General features: G+C 45.2%; 1 long non-coding RNA gene across 1 annotated transcript; it reads right to left on the bottom strand.

Moving 5' to 3' along the window:
- Nucleotides 1-12,769: 12,769 nt before the first annotated feature.
- Nucleotides 12,770-18,642, bottom strand: LOC139358803 (uncharacterized). The gene is made up of 3 exons (XR_011614300.1): nucleotides 15,963-18,642; nucleotides 13,034-13,142; nucleotides 12,770-12,903 (listed from the first exon to the last, which is right to left on the bottom strand). It is a non-coding gene; the product is annotated as an uncharacterized lncRNA (long non-coding RNA).
- Between the last annotated feature and the right edge of the window lie 2,605 nt (nucleotides 18,643-21,247).

The raw sequence follows: 21,247 nt of genomic DNA, 5'->3' as shown, positions 1-21,247 counted from the left end.
GCCCCTTGTGTCTCCAAAGGCAGAAACAGATCATTCCCTTTGCTTGGGATCTCTTTGAATTAAGAAAGGACTGAGTCCTTTTCAAGAGCTCGAGTGACTAGGTCATTCCTACCTGGTTCATCTTCCTTTTGATTAACACGAAGTCAACTGATTATCAACCTAGTTGTGGAAGTGATAACACATTATATTCACACAAGTTCTTCCTACATGAAAGGGAAGGGGATTAGACAAGGCAGATACACCAGTGAGTGGGAATCTTGGGAGTCATCTTAAAAATCTGCCTACCACAGACAGTCTAATGGTACTGAGTGTCATGCACATCCGTGTGAAGAGACCACCAAACAGGCTTTGTGTGAGCAGCATGGCTGTTTATTTCACCTGGGTGCAGGCGGGCTAAGTCCGAAAAGAGAGTCAGCCAAGGGAGATAAGGGCGGGGCCGTTTTATAGGATTTGGGTAGGTAAAGGAAAATTACAGTCAAAGGGGGGGTTGTTCTCTGGCGGGCAGGAGTGGGGGTTACAAGGTGCTCAGTAGGGGAGCTTTTTGAGCCAGGATGAGCCAGAAAAAGGAATTTCACAAGATAATATCATCGCTTAAGGCAAGGACCGGCCATTTTCACTTCTTTTGTGGTGGAATGTCATCAGTTAAGGCAAGACAGGGCATTTGCATTTCTTTTGTGATTCTTCAGTTACTTCCGGTCATCTGGGCTTATACGTGCAAGTCACAGGGGATGCGATGGCTTGGCTTGGGCTCAGAGGCCTGACACTGAGGAGAAAAATAAAATAGAATCCAAGACCCTCCAAGAAGGAGGAGGCCTAAGAAAATACCCCAGTGTTTCCCTCTGAACTCTAGGGAACTGAGTCCTAGGAGTGGGAGTAATTCAGCGGTAGATAGAGTCATATAAAAATGACTACCCAAAAGGAAATCACTTCAGTCTTTTGTTAAATTAAAGCTCCTATACTATTTACCTACCAGAGGGCTAGGTTGAGCCCTCTCTGGAGGAAGATAATGTTATCCAGAGTTGCTATAGCCACATACACAATGTTCAACATTGAGTAAAAAATTAACAGGCATACCAAGAATCAGGATCAAAAATGTCAGGCCTCTGAGCCCAAGCCAAACCATCGCATCCCCTGTGACTTGCACATATACGCCCAGATGGCCTGAAGTAACTGAAGAATCACAAAAGAAGTGCAAGTGCTCTGCCTCACCTTAACCGATGACATTCCACCACAAAAGAAGTGAAAATGGCCGGTCCTTGCCTTAAGCGATGATATTATCTTGTGAAATTCCTTTTCCTGGCTCACCCTGGCTCAAAAAGCTCCCCCACTGAGCACCTTGTAACCCCCACTCCTGCCCGCCAGAGAACAACCCCCCTTTGACTGTAATTTTCCTTTACCTACCCAAATCCTATAAAATGGCCCTGCCCTTATCTCCCTTGGCTGACTTTCTTTTTGGACTCAGCCCGCCTGCACCCAGGTGAAATAAACATCCATGTTGCTCACACAAAGCCTGTTTGGTGGTCTCTTCACATGGACGCGCATGACAAAAAACATAGAGACAACAAAAACATAGTCAAAGAAAATCCTGGTATTTAATTTATCAGACATGGACTTCAAAATAATTATGATTGATAGAAACAAGAAAGGTAATGACATGAAAGAGGATATCACCACAACACAGGGATCTATAAGATAGAACCAATTCTAAAACTTATATGGAAAAGCACAAGCTCTCAAACAGCTAAAACAATCTAGAATAAAAATAAAGTGCAAAGAGTCACTCTAGCAGCTATTAAGGCTTATGATATAGCTACAGTAATCATGATGGTGTGATATTCAGAAAGGAGACATACATAGACCAATGGACTAGAACAGAAATCCCAGAGGAAGAGACACATACAAATAGGCTCCACTGATTTCCGACAAAGGTACAAAAGCAAGTCAATCAGGAAAGAATTGTCTTTTCAACAAATAGTACCGGAGCCATTGAACTACTACAAAACAAATTAATCTTGACTTAAACCTCACACCTTATGCAAAAATTAATTCAAAACAGATTACAGTCTTCCATGCAGAAACCCTAACGCTTTTAGGGAAGAAAAGAAACATAGGAGAAAAATAATTGAAATATTGGGTTAGGCAAAGAGTTCCTAGACTTGACACCAAAAGCAAAACCCATAAAAGGAAAAAAAAATAATACATTGGAACTCACCAAAGTGAGAAAAATTTGCTCTGCAAAACTCACGTAAAAAGGGTGAAGAGACAAGCTTCAAATTATAAGAAAACTATCTGCAAACCACATATGTGACAAAAGGCAAGTATCTAAAATATATAAAGAACCCTTAAAACTCAAAAGTAAAAAGGCAAACAACTCAATTTAAAAATGGGCAAAGAAAATCCATACAATCATCATAGTCAAAAAAAAAAATTAACGGCCAAAAAACACAAACAGATATTTTACTCAAGGGATATAAAGGTGGCAAATAAGCACATGAAACAATGTTCAACTTCCTTAGTTGTTAGGGAAATGCAAATTAAAATCACAATGAGTTATCATTATATACCTATCAGACTGGCTAAAATTTAAAAATAGTGAGAACACCAAATGCTGGCAAGGATGCAGAGAAACTGGATCACTCACATGTTACTGGTGGAAATTTAAAATGAAACTCACTGAAAAATAGTTTAGCTATTTTCATAAAACTAAAGATACAATTTCCATAAGACCCACTATTTACATTCCTGGTTATTTAACTCAGGGAAAAGGACACTTACTTTCATGCAAAAACCTGTACACAAATGTTCACGAGAACTTTATTCATAATGGCCCAAAACTGGAAACAACTCAGATGTTATTCAATCGGTGAATGATTCAGCAAATTGCAGTGTACCCATACCATGAAATACTTCTTAGTATTAACAAGGAAGGAACGAACTGTTGATTCATGCAGCAATCTGCATTAGGTTCACGAGAATTATGCTGAGTGCAAAAGGCCAGTACCAAAAGAATACATACTTGACTTAGTCGTTTTGCACTGCAATAAAGGAATACTTGAGGCTGGGTCATTTATAAAGAAAGGAGGTGTATTTGATTCATGGTTCTGCAGGCTGTACAAGATGAGGGCCTCAGGTTGCTTCCACTCATGGCAGGTGGTGAAGGGGAGCTGATATGTGCAGAGATCACATGGGGAGAGAGGAAGCAAGAGAGAGGTGGAAGGTCCAGGCTCTTCGTAACAACAAGCTCTCAAAGGAACTAATAGAGCCTTAAGGGAAGGCATTAATTTATTCACGAGAAGTCCACCCCCATGACCCAAATACCCCCCATTAGGCCCCACCTCCAACATTGGGCAACAAATTTCCATATGAGGTTTGGAGGGAACCAACATCCAAACTGTAGCAATACTGTGTGACTATATTCGTATAATATTCTTGCAATGAGAAAATGCTAGACATAGAGAACCAGATTATTGGTTGCCGGGGATAAGGATGAGGGGTGGTTATAAAGAGAAACATGAGAAATTCTTGCAGTCATGGAACTGTTGTGGTAGTGAATATACACAGCCCTACAAGTGTGATAAAATTGCATAGAACTAAACATACACACCCACACATACAAAGAAGTACAGGTAAAGCTGGTAAAGTCTGAATGGGATTGGAGGACTGTGTCAATGTCACTATCCTGGTTGTGATATTGTACTATAGTTTTTCACAGTTATTTCAAATAAATAATGGTTTCTGTTTCAGTCTCTTTTGTCTAATATTAATATAGCCACTCAAGCTCTATTACCACTGTTGTTTGCACAGTATATCTTTTTCCATTCTTAACTTTCAACCTATATTTTGAGATAAAAATATGCTTTCTATACACAGCATAAAATGTGTTAAACAAAAATTATGGGAGACCATTGTTTTGGACTGAGCTCCTGCACTGGGCCCCGAAAGACCAGACCAAATCAAACCAAAACAGAGTCACTCATGCTGAATGACACATGATCAAAATGACACTTTGAGGCAGCAGGTATCATAGAGCCTCAGACCAGTTTTTCCTAAAAACAGGAGCTTCCGGTCTACCTCAGTTAGTGTAATAAAGAAGTCACTTCTCCTTTAACCCTTACCAAAAAACGTAAGTTGAAGTAACCTGACATTAGCCAATCAGCTTCTTTTTCCCGCTATTGTTCGTTTCCTTGTTCCCACCTATTGCCTAGTGGGAGCTTTGATTCTACTTTGTAGAATGGAGACTGCCCTTATTTATGAATTGAAAAAAAAAAAAAATTTAAATTTGTAATTTTGTCTTTTGACAAGTTGAATCTTATTTTTAATCCAGTCCAACAACCTCTGGCTTTTGGTTGGACTGTTAAATCTATTCACCTTTAATGTTGTTACTGATAGAGTTGGATTTCCATCTGCTATTTTACTTTCTGTTCCTTTTCTCTTCCTCAGCTTACTTGTTCCTATATACATGCTCCTTTTGCATTAAGTGAATATTTTCTAGTGTAACATTTTAATTTCTTTAATGATTTAGCTATTTTTTTAGTAGTTGCTCTAGGGTCTGCAACGTACATCTGAACTTGTCAGCATAGATTTACACTAACATAATTCCAGTGAGATATAGAAAATTTACTCCTCTATAGTTCAATTCCCTCACCCAAGTTTTCTGTTACTTTGTTATGTATATTATTTCTAAAGGTGTTACAAACTCAACAATGCATCGTTGTCATTATTTTTATAAGTTCATGTCCTTTAAAGAATCTCAGAGAAGAGAGGAGAGCTAGTATATATTTATAGAGTTTGCTTTATTCTTCTTCTTATTGGCCATTTGGATTATCTTCATTTCTCCTGTGGATTCAAGCTTCTCTACGGCATCATTACTCTAGACAGCTTTGTTTTCCGTCTCCTCCTTTGTGTTGTTATTGTCACATAGATTACATTTTTATATACGATAAACCTAAAGTGTAATTAGATGCATATTGTTCTATATGATGGCTTGCAAAATCAGTCAAGTGAAAAAAGAAGAAGAAATATGCAATTACACTGTCTTGTACAATTACCTACATAATTACCTTAATCAGTGCTCTTGTTTTCTTAATGGTCTCACTTGCTTTTAGTCTGAAGAATATCTTTTAGTATTTTCTTATGGCAAGTCTGCTAGCAGGAAATTATCTTAGTGTTTGTCTTAGAATACATTTATTTTTATTTCAGAGAGATTTTTCCAAATATGATATCTTTTTGTTGACAACTTCCCCACCCCTAGCATTTTGAATTTGTTATTCCACTTCCTTCCGGCATTGATTTTCTTGTTCTGATGGGAATTCCACTGTTATCCTTACTGGGGGTCCTTATATGTGATGACCCATTTCTCCCCACTACTTTTACAATTTGTTTTGGTCTTTATTCGACATTTTGATGATAAAGTGTGTGGATTTGGATCATCTTGTGTTTACCCTATTTGGATTTTGTTGTGTTCCAGGATGTGCATATGAATTTTTTCAGGTTTTATATGAACTGTTCTATTTTAGCTTAAAATAATAGTAAAATAATTTTCAACCACCAAGGTATTAGAGGGGCAAAATGAAATATATAAAATTCTTGATTAGTTTTTTAAATGACAAGAATAAAGATAATGAAAGTAGGGCAAGAGGGAAACCAATGGTAAGATGATAAAAATAAACCCAAATACATATCAAAATATATTTAATATAAATAGATAAATGATCCAGTTAAAAGACAAACATTGCTAGACTGGATCAAAAGAAATAAAACAACATAAAACTAAACAAAATGCTTTCTGCTTTCAAGGTGCATTAGGAAAGTATGAATGTGAACTGTTGGAAGAGATAGACCAACTAGCCGGGCGCTGTGGCTCAGGCCTGTAATCCCAGCACTTTCGGAGACCAAAGAAGGCAGATCACGAGGTCAGGAGATCGAGACCATCCTGGCTAACACAGTGAAACCCTGTCTCTACTAAAAAATTAGCCAAGCGTGGTGGCAGGCACCTGTAGTCCCAGCTACTTGGGAGGCTGAGGCAGGAGAATGGCGTGAACCCAGTAGGTGGAGGTTGCAGTGCCTAGATCGTGCCACTGCACTCCAGCCTGGGTGACAGAGTGAGACTCTGTCAAAAAAAAAAAAAAAAGGAAAAGATAGACCAAATATTAACTGAAAGAAAGTTGGCTTATTTATACTTACTGTATATCAGACAGAGTACACTTTAAATTATGATACATTACTACAGGTAAAGGATCATTTCATAATGTCAATAGGGTCAATCTACCAGGAAGGTATAATAACATGAAACGTTCATGTACCTAATAATATAGCTTCAAAACATGCAAAACGAAAAGCTCTTGCAAGGTTCCCCAGGGAAGTTATCACAAAGTTACCTCATTGCGGATGAGTGGGTGGGGTATTGTTGAACAGATGGAAAAGGGGCAAGTGCTTTGTCACAAAAAGGAGCTGGATTAGGGTCAGATACCTCATTAGATATAAGCTGATTTTGTCTTCGATTTTGAAAAAAAGTTAAGTGGAAGGGCTGGTGTCTGTTAAAAATTGAATGTACAGTGTGGCTAAAGAGTGAGTGTCCTGATAAAATATCCAGCTTCATAGATGATGCAGATTTCTTCCAGGTGGCAAAATGCATGCAATTCTGTGAGGCAATTCTGCTGTAAACCGATTAAAAGATGGCAGGGGAGCCTTGGTTACATTTCTGCATTAAGAAAGTAAGTAATCCTAACTCTACGTATTCAATGATAACTATGAGCAATCAGTAACAAAACAATAGAGAGCCATTGCGTATTGTTCCCACAGACATTGGCTTGATCTGCTGCCACAACTGAAAAAAGCCAACAACATCTGGCCAAGCACCATAATGAAGTCAATTTTAGAAACAAAGTGAGAAATATAAGCTTGTATAAAACCATGATACAGCTGAATGCTAAGTTCTGCATATGCTTCCCATCACGCTACATTCAGGGACAAAGAAGGCAAGGAAGACCCAAGGACAAAGAGCTGTAACCATTTAGGGAATATTATAAAAGACTTTACTTAAAAACAACTGGGCTCTTTAGTCTGCACAGGTTAAGAGAATAGGGTGGAATCTGTAAAACCATGGATGTTATGATCAGGAAAAATCCAGACTCCATTCAATCCTGGTACATGTAGTAGTTTCCTGTGGCTGCCAAATTACCCCAAAATTAATGGCTTAACCACAATAAAAATATATTGTCTTTGAGTTCTGTAGGAGAGGAGCATGGTATGGGTCTCATGAGGCTAAAATCAAGGTATCAGCAGGGCTGCTTCCTTCTGGAGGCTCAGAAGAACATTTTTTCCTGAATTTTTTAGTTTCCAGAGGCTGCCTCTGCACCTTGGCTCATGGCCTCTTGGCCATCTTTGGCTAGCAGCACAGGTTGAGATCTCACATGGTCTCACCCTCAGCTCTCCTGCCTCTCTCTTCTACTTTTGATTACATTGGGCCAACGCAGATAATCCAGGACATTCTCCTCAGTTTAAGGTTGGCTGATCAGAGACCTTAATTCTATCTGCAACCTTAATTCTCCTTGGCATTCTCCTTAACTATTCACACCTTCTTAGGATTAGGATGTGGATATCTTCCTTGCAGGGGGATTATCCTGCTGATCACAATATACAAAAGTAATGAGTAATAATATCCCGAGGCCTGAAAGTAGCTGTGTGTTTTTTTTTTCTTTTTTTTAGTACAAATAAAGGAGGTACAATTTTTTCAGCAGATGATACTGGCCAAAAATATACTTAGTTTAAAAACATCATGGATGATAAATGCTTGACAGATCAGCAAAGGATGCCACAGATTCTGGGGACACATTCTTAACCTTTTATGTTTTCTTTTTCTCATTTACAAGAATCATGTAAATATTTAAATACATGTAAGAAAAATGGTGGGAAGAGTCAAGAGGGCTGACTAGGTACAGCCAGGAAGAGCTTATTTCATGGAGAGACCAGATCATCAAGAAGACTGCCACACTCTAAGCAGATCTTTGGAAGGAAGGCATTGAGAGTGGACGGAGGGAGGACACAGCTTCTGGGCTGAATGGGAAGGAAACTGCGAACCTTGCATGGGGCTGCCAACCACCAGGACTGGTTCCTAGCCCCGAGCAGCTCCTGGGGAAGGGGCAAGTTAAATAGGCATCAAGTGGTCCACTCCTGCCACAGACCTCCAGAATCCTACTTGCAGGAGAACCCATGACCTACATGGACATTACAGCTGGCAAGGAGAGCTGCTTGGAGAGTTGCTAGGAACAGCACTTCAGCCTGTGTGAAGTCCAGAGGGTTTGGCACGGGAGCGTCTGCAGTGGAGCAAGCCCAGGGGTGCGCATTCTGGAAGGCTCACCATGCTTCTCTAGCTGGCTTGGGTCTTTGTCGATTGTCAGACCTGGACAGAATATCTTTCCAGTGGGACGGGGCCAGTCTGATCTGAGCACCCCTTTGCCTGCCAGCCTCTCCAGGGTCCCTGCCTGGCTGCACCTGCATCTAGCACAGCCTGAGATGCCTAATCAGTGCACTTCCCACTGGCTACTGCCACAGCTCCTTTACCTGCAGACCCCACCTAACAATCAGAGAACTTCTACAGACAGGCCACTGCCAGCGTGCAGCAACCTGCAGCCCTCCCCACTGCTTTGTCAGGTCACACTCACCCACAGCCTCCCCCAACTGCTTTGCTGAAGTGCTTATGCATGGACCACACCATTCCACGGCCACCAATGTGGGCACATGGACCACACGGTGCCACAGCTCTGCTCTGCTTTTGATATGCAAAAATCATACAAAAGATCAACAAATCCAAAGGTTGGTTTTTTGAAAGATAAATAAGATTGATTCACTGATGGCTAGACTAATGTAGAAAAAAGAGAGACGCTCCAAACAAACATAATCAGAAATGACAAAGCAGACATGACCACCAACCTCACAGAAATACCAAAGACTCTTAGAAACTATTCTGAACACTTACATGCACACAAATCTGAAAAACCTAGAAGAATTAAATAAATTCCTAGCAACATACAACCTTCCGAGATTGAACCAAGAAGAAATTAAAGCCCTGAACAGACCAATATTGAATTCTAAAATTGAATCAGCACTTTGAGAGGCCAAGGAGGGCAGATCACTTGAGGTCAGGAGTTCGAGACCAACCTGGCCAACATGGTGAAACCCCATCTCTACCAAAAATACAACAATTAGCCAGGCATGGTGGCACACACCTGTAGTCCCAGTTACTTGGGAGACGGAGGCAGGAAAATCACTTGAACTTGCAGTGAGCTGAGATTATGCCATTGCACTCCAGCCTGGGTAACAGAGCAAGTCCCTGTCTTAAATTAAAAAAAAAAAAAGGAAAGAGAAAAAAAAAAGAGTAAAATTGAATCAGTATTAAAAAAAAATCTACCAACCAGAAAAAGCCCTGGACCAGATGGATTCACAGCTGAATTCTACCAGATGTATAAAGAAGACCTGGTACCAATCCTACTGAAAGTATTTTGAAAAATTGAGGAGGAGGGATTCCTCCCTAACTCATTTTATGAGGCCAGCATTATTTTGATACCAAAACATGGCAAAGGCACAACAAAAAAGAAAACTTCAGGCCAACATCCCTGATTAACAAAGATGCAAAAATCCTCAACAAATACTAGCAAACCAAATCCAGCAGCACATCAAAAAGCTAATCCACCACAATCAAGTAGGCTTTATTTCTGGGATGCAAGTTTGGTTTGACATACACAAATCAATCAATAAATGTGATCAATCACATAAACAGAACTAAAAACAGCAGGCTTATGATCATCTCAGTAGATGCAGAAAGGGCTTTCAATTAAATTAAACATCCCTTCATGTTAAAAACCCTCAACACTAGGTATTGAAGGAACATACCTCAAAATAACAATAAGAGCCATCTATGACAAACCCATGGTCAACATCATACTGAACAGGCAAAAGATGGAAGCATTCTCTTTGAGAACCAGAACAAGACAAGGATGCCCACTCACATCACTGCTATTCAGTGTAGTACCGGAAGTCCTAGCCATTGTAATCAAGCAAGAGAAAAAAACAAAAGGCATCCAAATAGGAGGAGAGGGAGTCAAACTGTCCCTCTTCACAGATGATATGATTCTATACTTAGAAAACCCCCTAGTCTCTGCCCAAAGAATCGTAGATATGATAAACAACTTCGGCAGTTTTAGCATATAAAATCAATGTATAAAAATCAGTGGCATTTCTATACATGAATAATGTCCAAGCTGAGAGCCATATCAAGAATGCAATCCCATTCACAATAGCCCCCCAAAGAATAAAATACCTAGGATTACAGCTAACCAGAGAGGTGAAAGAGAATGGAATGCAAACACCGCAAAGAAATCAGCAATGACACAAACAAATGGAAAAACATTCCATGCCTCAAGGACTGGAAGAATTAATCTTGTTAAAATGGTCATGTGGCCCAAAGCAATTTACAGATTCAACGCTAGTTCTACCAAACGACTGGTGGCATTTTTTACAGAATTAGAAAAAAACTATCCTAAAATTCACATGGAACCAAAATGAGCCCAAATAACCAAAAAAAGCCTAAGCAATGCACCGTGGAATACTATACAGCCAGGAAAAGAATGAAATCATGTCCTTTGCAGCAACATGAATGGAGGTGACGGCCATTATCCTAAGTGAATTAACACAGGAACAGAAAACCAAATACTGCATATTCTCACTTATAAGTGGGAGCTAAACATTGAGTACACATGGACACAGAGAGGAACAATAGGCACTGGGGCCTACTGGAGGGCGGAGGAGGGGAGGAGGGTGAGGATCCAAAAACTACCTATCGGGTACTATGCATATTACCTGGGTGATGAAATAATCCATACCCCAAACCCCTGTGTCACACAATTTACCCATGTAACAAACCTACACACGTACCCCCTGAACCTAAAACAAAAATTGGAAAGAAAAATAAGAAAAGGAAAACATTCTACCATGAATACTTACTTCAGTTTTTAATGTTGCTTTGAATCTTTTCCATATACAATCTTTGTTTTTTGAGACAGAGTCTCACTCTGTCACCCAGGCTGGAATGCAGTGGCACGATCTCGGCTCACTGCAAACTCCACCTCCCGGGTTCAAGTGATTCTCCTACCTCAGTCTCCTGAGGAGCTGGGACTACAGGTGTGCGCCACCATGCCCAGCTAATTTTTGTATTTTTTTTTTTTTAATATAGACAGGGTTTCACCATGTTAGCCAGGATGGTCTTCAATCTCTTCACCTTATGATCTACCCACCTCGGTCTCCAAAAGTGCTAGGATTATAGGTGTGAGCCACCACAACCAGCCTACAAACATCATTTTTATATCCATACACAGAATAAATACATACTCACCTCCTTTTTTCTCCTCATGTATGAAACACGCATTTTCTATTACTCCCAAAGTGTTGTGATTAAATTTTTAAGCGTGCTGGCTATTAGCTGCAGGAAGGACGTGAGCAGAGAGTGAAGCCATGGCCTGAAGTGTCCACAGATATGTGCACAAAGCCCCGCGGTGTGCACGGGATGGGATCTGGAAGGGCGTGGGGCAGGGACAAGGCTGGGCTGGCCTGGGCCACCATGTCCTGGCAGGGAACTGCGAGGTCTCTGAGAACTGTAAAGGCCAGCGTGGCCTGGCAGGTTGTCAGGAGGGTAAGTGGGTCAAAGGAGGAGGACAGAACATATGGCATTTGGCTGTGTGTGAGTCAGATTTAGAAGTAACATGCAGACTCCGGTATGCAGGCCTCTATTGGACCCTTGTCCCAGGTCCAACCTGTACCAGGTCAGCCCTCAGAAAGAAGGGGCCTGCTGTGGGAGGAGTGCAGTGGTGCAAGGGAAGGGGGCTGCACTCCATTCCTGCACAGAGCCCTGGGATGGCCTAAGCCCCGGGGAGAAGGCCGTGGTGTGACTGTCGGCACTCAGGACCGAGAGTCCAAGGCCCAGAAGCAGCTGTTTTCCCCAAAGCTTGGGATGGATGGGAAGCAGCAGGAGAGCCTTGTATCTGGCACGTACATCCTGGAAGGCAGTTTGGAGACCGGATGAGGTGGAGGATGCGAGGGCCATCCTGGATGCCTCAGCTCTGCAAATACCCCAAATAGACATGACCTGGAAGTATGGGATTCTGTCTTGGCCCTCCCAGCAGGAAAGGGACTTGGAAGAAAAGCAATCTTGATTCATGATAATCACGTCTTTTTTCTTGTATATTTGGTTTGTGAACTGAGGTTCGTATGCACTGAGGCTCTTGTTCCCTCCCTTCCCCGAGCTGGATCATGACCTTCGCTCTTTGACCCCTTGGCTTAGGGAGGCCTGGGGTTGGCCTGAGCATGGAACTCCTTGCTAGAGTTGGCGCAAGGAGCCGTCACGGCCATCACCCTCACTGTGGGTTCGTTCGGACCCCACCCCATTGTTTCCCAAGGTGGAATGCAGGTGCCTTTCAGTGACAGGTAAAACACAGCAAAGCGGCAGAAATTTTAGGTGAGAGGGAAAGATGAGGCCAAGGAAGGGAAAGAGAGGACGGGGGTGTGGCATTGGCCCCCCAGGACTCACAACATGATGAAGCTTCCATATGTAGCAAATAAAAATATAGGGCACCCAGTTAAATTTGAAGTTCAGATAAAGAATGAGCATTTTTTAGTATAAGTCAGTGCAAATATTTGCATGGGATATACACTGAAAAATTATTTATTAGGTACCTAAAGTTCAGATTTCACTGGGTGCCCTGCGTCTTACCTGGTGACCCTACACAATGAAGTCCTCTCCACTTCCTTAGAGAGGGCCAGGAACTGCGCTCTCAGAACCTCCTGGCCAGACTCCAGAGTGTCACCAAAGCGCCCCTGAGGGGCTCAGCAGCAATGTGGGGCGTTTTATTCCTGTAGACAGTGAAACAAAACGGTGTTTCATACTTTTAAAAATGTGGTTGTATTTTGGATGAATATATGAAATTAAAGTAAAATTTAAAATATAAGGCAATTTATAAAATAGTTTTATCACACTCCTCACCTGTATCCCAAGCGTCGGTAGTTCTCTTCGTCGGGGAGTATCTGAGATTCTCAGTTGAAACACTTGGGGTGGCCACTAGAGGGAGGCTTACAGACTTCACAGTTCACAGCTTCCCCACCATGGAAAAGAGAAACGTGTTTTCAGAGTAGTACAAGTAATTCACATGCTACTATCGTGTTGTCGTTTCTTTTCCGATAAATGTTACTGTCTTTCTCCTCCTTAGTGTCTTTCTTCTCCCCCTCCTTCCCCTTCAGCTACTCTCAATTCTGTGTCCTTTGTTTAACCCATACAAATATCCCTGCTGCGTAGCTACTTAGGTCCCACTCTGAGACCCCCTGGCCCAGCAAATCCTGGCCCAGCAGCGGGCTGCTTGCTCCATAATGACAAGGGATACCATTTTGTGAGCTTTCGCCGTGTGTCAGGCGTGGGGCTATCGGATTGGCCTGTGGTATCCATCAGGAAACAGTACCTGGGCCAAGTGTTTACCCCACAGGGCATTTAAGGCAGGGGACTGGCTAGTGGGGGTGGTATGGCTGTGAGCCAAACCCAGGGACTCAGAGGAGCAGCAAGTTGCCACACCTCGGCTGGAGGGACGGAGGGTGGAGGTGGGGTGGTGGGAAACTGGGGCCAGGTCACTGGATGGAGGCTGCTTCCTGCACTGCTGAAGATGCTGTGTAGGGCGGAACAAAGGTTGTGGGGAAACATCCCAGCCTCCTGCCAGGGCCTTCAGGAGCAGCTGATGCAGGAAAGGCAGCGCCGCCCCCTTGCCATCCAGAACAGAACAGGGGAGACAAGAAAGGGCGTGAGGACACAGTGCCCTGGAGCCAGTACACATGCCTCATCTCTTTCAAGTGTGCTCATTTTATAACCGGGAAATCCGAAGTTCAGAGAGGTTAAGTGGCTGAACTGCAGTTGCACAACTTGTCAGAAGCAGAGCTAGGATTTGAACCTAGAAGCCTGCCTGTGGAATCCATGCTCTTGAGGACTGCCACGTAACAGAAGAGGCAGTTCCGGTATGGCCAAGTTCACCTTTGCCCTCAGCCTTTGCAGACATCACTAATCAATCAGAGCCTGGGTCCTAGTGAGCCTTGAGGCAGGTTTGCAATAGGGATGGTGCCATCCTGGCAGACATGACTCACCGAAAGTGTTCATCCCAAACAGAATCGATGGTGTCAAGCAAGATTCACTTGCAAGAAATAGAAACCATGTCCCAGTTCTGCACAGAATGGGATTTACTACAGGGGCTTAGGTGCCCACAGAAGTACTGGAAGGGCTGGAGGAGGAGACTCTAGAAGGACAGCTCAGAAGTCGTCCCCCAGGCTGAAACTGTCCCACCTCTGCCTCAAGCAAGAAAAGGCAGTGCCAGGAGGTTCCCACTGGCATCGTTTACCTCTAGCACCCATGCTGCAGTCCAGGGACGGGAATCACCATAGCTGCTACTCAGCACTTGTCCATCAGAGACCCCAGGATGCTGTGGGGAAACCAGCATCTCCAGCAGCAGCAACTACAGGCGGTAGAAGACAGAAAGTGGAAGAGAGGTTCCGGGGGCCAGGCAGGTGGGAACAAGGAGTTATTGCTTAATGATGAAGAGCTGATGAAAAAGTTCTGGAGGTGGATAGTGGGGATGGTTGCACAACATTGCAAATGTACTTAATGCCACTGCATTGTACTCTTAAAATGGTTGAAATAGCACATTTTATGTTGTATAAATTTTACCACAAAAAATTTCAGAAAAGAACGAAAAAAATTTAAAAACATAACCACCTCACACCCATTAGGATGGCTATGATAAAAACAAGACAGAACAAAATAAGTGCTAGCGAGGATGTGGAGAAATGGGAACCCTTGTGCACTGTTGGTGGGAATGTAAAATTGTGCTGTCGCTATGAAAAATGGTATGGTGCATCCTCAAAATAACTAGAAATAGAATTACCATAGGCTCCAGCAATTCTGCCTCTGGGTGCATATCTGAAAGAACTGAAGGCAGAGACTCCAACAGGCATTTGTACACACATGTTCATAGCAGCATTATTCACAACAGCCCAAAAGTGGAGACAACCCAAGAGTCTATGGATGGATGGACAGAGAAAATGTGGCCTGTACACACAACGGAATACGATTCAGCTTTAAAACGGAAGGGCATTGTGACACAGGCTACACTGTGGGTGAACCTTGAGGACATTACGCTAAGTAAAATAAGCCAGACACGAAAGGACAAATACTGTATGATTCCACTCATAAGAAGTCCCTCGCACAGTCCAATTATCATAGAGACAGGAAGTTCCAGGGTGGTGGCCAGGGGCTGGGAGGAGGGAGAATGGTGGGTAGAGTTTCCATTTTGTAAGAGGAAGAGAGTTCTGGAAATGATGGTGGTGATGGTTGCATGATGTTAATATTCTTACCACTGCTGAACTATATTCCTAAAAATGGTTAAGATGGTAAACTTTATGTGCATTTCACTACATTTTTAAAAAGTAAACCAGAAGAAGATGAAGAGGAGGAGGAGAGATGAAGGAGGAGGCGAAGGAAGGGAAACCCAGGGTGGGACAGACCATAGAAAGCAGATGAGTGGGACAGGGTGCTGACCACCCCTCATGCCAGGGGAAGCCCCCATCTTGGCTCCCCCATCACGGGAAGCCCCCATCAATATTGCCATCGATATTGATGGCAGCATCAATATTGTAACCCAGCATCAGTGCTCACTGGGACCCAGGCTCTGGTTGATTAGCGATGTCTGCAGAGGCTGAGGGCGAAGGTGAACTTGGCCATGCAGAAGCTGCCCCTTTTGTTGTATGGCTGCTCTCAAGAGCAAGGATTCTGCAGGTCCAGGAGGCCCTGGAATGAAAGACAGCATCTGTGAGGATAAGGAATGAAAGAAATCAGGTTTTTTAAACGTTAAAGCTGTTAGGAAAAGCTGTGGAAGACTTACTGGGTATGATTTCAATGGAAAACCAGGGCTCTACTCCCGCATCTGGGTTATCTGATTCTGTGGAGTTTCCATGCCTTTCACTGTATCTGAGCTATTTTGCAGCTCTGTACATTGTAGAAATGGATGGAGTGCAAATTGTCCTGGGTCCACAGAAAGGCGGATGAGTCTTGGCTGGTGGAGGTACAATGGGCCCCTCTCCGGAAGCCCATTTTGCACCTTCACTGAGAGAATTCATGTCGGCATTCCTGATTGGCTGCCCTTTGGATTCTCCTTTGAGCTGGTTTTTAACACCTTACTGGATTCCTCATTAGTTAGTGAGTACAAAAAACAAAGAAAAATCTTTGACACATGTTCATTTTATATATGTTTGAAACTCATCATTTTATCTTTTAAAAAGATTTCACATTAGCAGAATCTTAAAGGATGGAGAATAGAATAGACTGGAAGATTCACACGCATGCTGAGATCCACCAAGGTCTTCAGAACCTGGGACGACTTCACCCCACTCAGATGATGACCCCAGGAGTGACATGGATGGGGGAGGCAGAGTTTCAGCCTCTGTCTTCACAAATAATTTGATGAAAAATGACAAGCTCACACTCTGACCTATCTGCAGACCCAAGAGGGAGCTGATCCGCCCATTGAGGAGATGGTTGGAGTCAGGGTGTGCTTGAGTTCCCTGGTCCCAGGAAGCTGGAGAGCTGGGCTGGGCCCGGCAGAGACTGCCATGGGCTGGGGCCAGACAGGGTCCATGGTACCAAGAGAAAATGCAGATGCCTCCTTCCCTCTGTCCTCTGCCCAGGCTCACAGCTCTGGACTTCAGCCACCACTCATGAAGAGGGTGAATCCAAGGAACATCCTGGGTGTGGGGGGAAAGCAGCATCTGCCCCCAGGCCAAGGGCAGAGCCAGCATTCCCTGCCTGCCCTGATGCAGCATGTGGAATCATGGCCTCTTACCGCAGCCATGGAGAGAAAAGGGCAGACAGGGAGGGGGATGCAGCGAGACACAGAGAATATAGAGCATGATCTGACATGCCAGACACACAGAGACAGACAGAGAGACAGAGACAGATGGAGAGACAGAGACAGATGGAGAGACAGAGACAGAGAGACAGAGACAGAGAGGCTGAGACAGAGACAGAGACAGAGAGACAGAGAGACAGAGTCAGACAGAAACAAAAACAGACAAGGAACAAAGTCTGCAAAGATGCAGACAGAGACATGCAGAGGGACAAAGATACAGAGACTGAGACATTCAGAGGGACTGAGACATAGGGACAGAGAGATATAGAACAAAGTCCAGAGAGACAGAGACACGGGGACTGACAGATATGGAACAAAATCCAGAGGGACAGAGACATACAGAGAGAGCTGGAGACACAAAGACAGAGACATATGGAACAATGGCCAAAGAGAGACAGAGAGAGAGTCAGAGACATTCAGAGGGACAGAGACACAGAGGCAGAGAGATATGGAGCAAAGTCCAGAGAGACAGAGACATAGAGAGAGGGAGAAACAGAGACAGTGAGATATGGAACAAAGCCCAGAGAAAGACACACAGACACAGAGACAGAGATGTATGGAACAAAGTCTAGAGAGATGCAGAGATCTGCAGAGAGAGAGGGAGAGAGAGGAAATATGGAGCAAAGTTTGGAGATACACAGATACTTACAGAGAGACAAAGCAAGAGGCAGAGACTTAAAGACAGAGAGATGGACAAGGAGAGGCAACAAATGAGAGAAACCTGCTCGCCCAGCAAGGGCCACCTGTCATGTGATTGTCCACGTCCCATGCCATGGGGCTGGGCCAGGCTGGTGACTGATGGAGCCTCCCACCCTCCTCAATGGGCAGCATCCCCCCGTTGGGTCTGCATGAGGTTGGTGCTGGGCTGTGGTCCCGTGTCCAGCTCAGTGCTGGGCACATGTGCAGGCTGGAAAGAGGCTCTGAATGACTAAGACCTTCCCTTGGCGATTTGCTGTTAGCCATTCACTTATACCCAGGGAGACTTGATCACCCAAACCAGGATGCTTTAGAGAGGGAAAGGAATGTGATTAAGAATCATCCCTGTACAGCAAGCAGGCAAAGGGGCTGTCCCAGCGAACTGGGATGTGCAGGGCTGACGACTGTCCCTGTTCCAAAGTGGGTCCTGTCACAGGAGTCCAAGCATGGTGGGCCCTGGCTTGGTGGGCTGCCATCGGTCACACTGGCCATGCTGACCATCCCTGAGGGACACAGCTGCTCAGCCGGGGAAGTGATAATTTTTAACTTGGGTTGTTTAAAGATGAATACAAAGAGGGCAGAGTGCAACACTCTCATGACCTTAAAAGATGACACAAGAAATTTGAGACATTCCATCTTTGCTTCCCACTGCTTCAAGCTGCCCTGTGGTCCATCTGAGGGCAGTTTCTTCCATCTTCCTCCTGAGTCTAGGCGCCCCTGGCAGAGACATCTCAAACTCTTGTAACTTTCCTGGCAGCCACAGACGGACACCTGATCAATGCCATGAGTCACATATTCCATGTAAAGAGCAACATAAATTGTAGAAGAGAACAGTGATTCCCTGTTGTATTGCTGTCAGTGTCAGAGGTGAGCGTGATGAGGTCTTTGCCACTGTCGGGGACTCTGTCCCCTCCTCCCTGCTGCACCCCAGCACTGACTGTCCTAGGCCCTCAACACGCATTCGTCAGATCCACTTGACTCAGCCTTTTGTCTCCTGGCTACCATGGAACTGACACAAGACTGATGTCGTGTTTTAGGTCAGGGGTCAGAACTGTGACCCGTGGGCCAAGTCCAGTCACCTGTCTTATGAGGTTTTATTGGAACACAGCCACGTCCATTTGTTTACATATTATCTGCGGCTGCTTTGGCACTGTAGGGGCAGAGGCCTTGTGGCCTGCAAAACCTGAAATATCTGCTATGTGGTCTTTATAGGACAAGTTTGCCACCCACCCATGAACCAGATGCTCAAGAACAGCGTCCTCCCCCTGCCTGGATGAGGGGCTGGTGCGACTCGGGCCAGCCCTGCCCTGGCCAGACTCATCAATCCATCGCACCTTCTCCATGCTCCCAGGGGCAGTGTGGCTCCTTGGTGGGAACCTGCCTAAGAGGAGGGACCCATTTGCTATCGGGACTCATTCCTCAGCTGTGATCGTTTGTGACAGGTCTCAGGCTGGTGTCAGCGATGGGGACCCACTGCAGAAACACCCTGGGCTGGGCTCGGGCGGCGTGCAGCATGTACTCTATAAACCATGTGTGTTTCTGGCCCAGGGGACTTGGGTCCCAGACACCCTCTCCTGGCTGTGCAGCAAGGGTCCTGGCCCAAAAGGAGGCCCAGCGGCTCTGAGGATCCAAGCCCCAGATTTCTCGCCGAGCCCCTCGGGCAGGTCTCCCCTGTCTGCAGGGTCTCTGAGCCTTAACTGCTCTCACTCTGCCCGGGCCGGGGGTCCCAGCCCTCATCACTGGGTCAGCGCTCCAGGGTCTCTACTTCTCTGCCATCCCCTCCCCACAGCTTCCCTTCCCAATCTCATCTCTGTGTCCTGCTTCTTTGGATTAATGCCTCACCAGGGCCACTTGGCTGTCAACATTCATTTGACAAACAGAGTTGAGCACCTGCTGTGTGCCAGGTGCCCTGCTGGGCTCGGGGACTCAGTGGGGATGAGAGGCAGCCACTGTCCTCCTGAAGATCCGAGTCTACTGGCAGAGGCAGGTAAGCCAGTGGCTGCAGTGCAGCGTGTGTATGAGTGTGAGACTGTGCCTGTGTGAGTGTGAGCATGTGTGAGAGTGAGACTGTGCATGTGAGTGTGTGTGTGTGTGTGTGTGTGTGTGTGTGTGTGTGTGTGTGTGTGTGTGTAGAGTGGGGGTGGGGCTGAAAGCTCCAAAATGAGAGGACCCAGGGAGGGGGAGGAGGGATACAGCATCTGTGGGGAAGGCACAGCACACCTGAGGCTGGGCAGGTGGGTGAGGAGCATGGCTCCTCACTGAGCTTTTGGAGCCTCTCTGCCTCATGCCTGTCGTCTTGGCCTCCACTGTGACTTTGAGCTCTATGGGGGCTCAGCCCCCACCTGAAGTGCCTTGCCACTCCCTGCTGCCCAGGTATCCCAGAGGAACTGCTGTGGACCCTGCTCTGTGCCCAGGTGGAGGGGGGTCAGGGAAGTCAGGGCCCACTGGGGTAAATCGTCATCCAACAGGAGACAGGAGGATGCCTCCTCCCATCAAATCCTCCTCCTTTCCCGCCTCCAGATGGGCCATCCTCAGGGAGTCACTATACACAGGGCGGCTCATGTCTCAGTTTGCCTGGGATAATCTCAGGTTATACCTGTCACCTCGGTGTCATTAACAGCGAGTGTCCCAGATGATGAGATGAAGGATGTGTTCATCCTGCACCCTCAGCCTCCTGGGTGCCTGACATCCAGCAACTGGTTTGCCATGAAGTGGTGGCTGCCTCTTCCCTCCCTTCCTCTGGTTCCTGGCCCACACTCCCTAACCCCAAAGGATCACCTGTGCCTGGGCCTCAGGCTCTGTTTCTGGGGAACTGAGGCCAGAATCTTTGAAGGTGTGAGGAACGGGAGTGTCACAAGCATGTTTGGGTTCTAAGGACAGACTAGTTTCAACTCATGGAAGGACACCCACAGGGAGCTGTGATGCAGAAATCATGGGAGAATAATTGGCCCAGACTGCTGGTGATGGGCTTTCTGAGGAGGAGATGTGTAAGGAGATTTGGGGGAAGAATCGGCAGGGGAGGGAGCCATGGGCAGTCCAGGCAGGGGGTGGCACAGGCAGGGGGTGGCACAGGCAGAGGATCTCTGGTAGAAACGACTGAATTCCAAGATTTGGGGAAATCCCAGAAAGAATTCCTGCCCCTCTGTTGCTACTCAGCCCAAATCCTGTACAGCCTCCTTGTCAGTGGCAGATAAAGTGGGGAAGCAAATCGAAGGAAAGGCGTCCAGGTAAAACAGGGGAAGAAAGGCCGTGAGAGAAGCACTGTACTACCTGGACTATTTCATCCACCTGCACTTTGCCATGAAAGACTCCATTCATGGTGCGGGGAAGCACCCTCTGACTACTGCAGCTGCAGTGGGGAGAGCAAGAGGGACACACTGAGGGAGAAACTGGAACAGAAACAGAGAGAGGAGAGAACAGAGAGAGTCAGAAAGAGAAACCAAAGCTGATGGAAACAGAAAGGCAGCAGGAGAGAGAGTGGGAGTGGGGAGAGAAAAAGAGAGAGAATGGATGGACAGGTGGATGGATGGATGGATGGATGGATGGATGGATGGATGGATGGATAG

The sequence above is a fragment of the Macaca nemestrina genome, chromosome 15 (assembly GCF_043159975.1).
Source record: "Macaca nemestrina isolate mMacNem1 chromosome 15, mMacNem.hap1, whole genome shotgun sequence".
Taxonomy (NCBI): Eukaryota; Metazoa; Chordata; class Mammalia; order Primates; family Cercopithecidae; genus Macaca; species Macaca nemestrina.
Note: the sequence above shows the minus strand (reverse complement) of the source record. Positions and strands in the feature narration are given on the sequence as shown.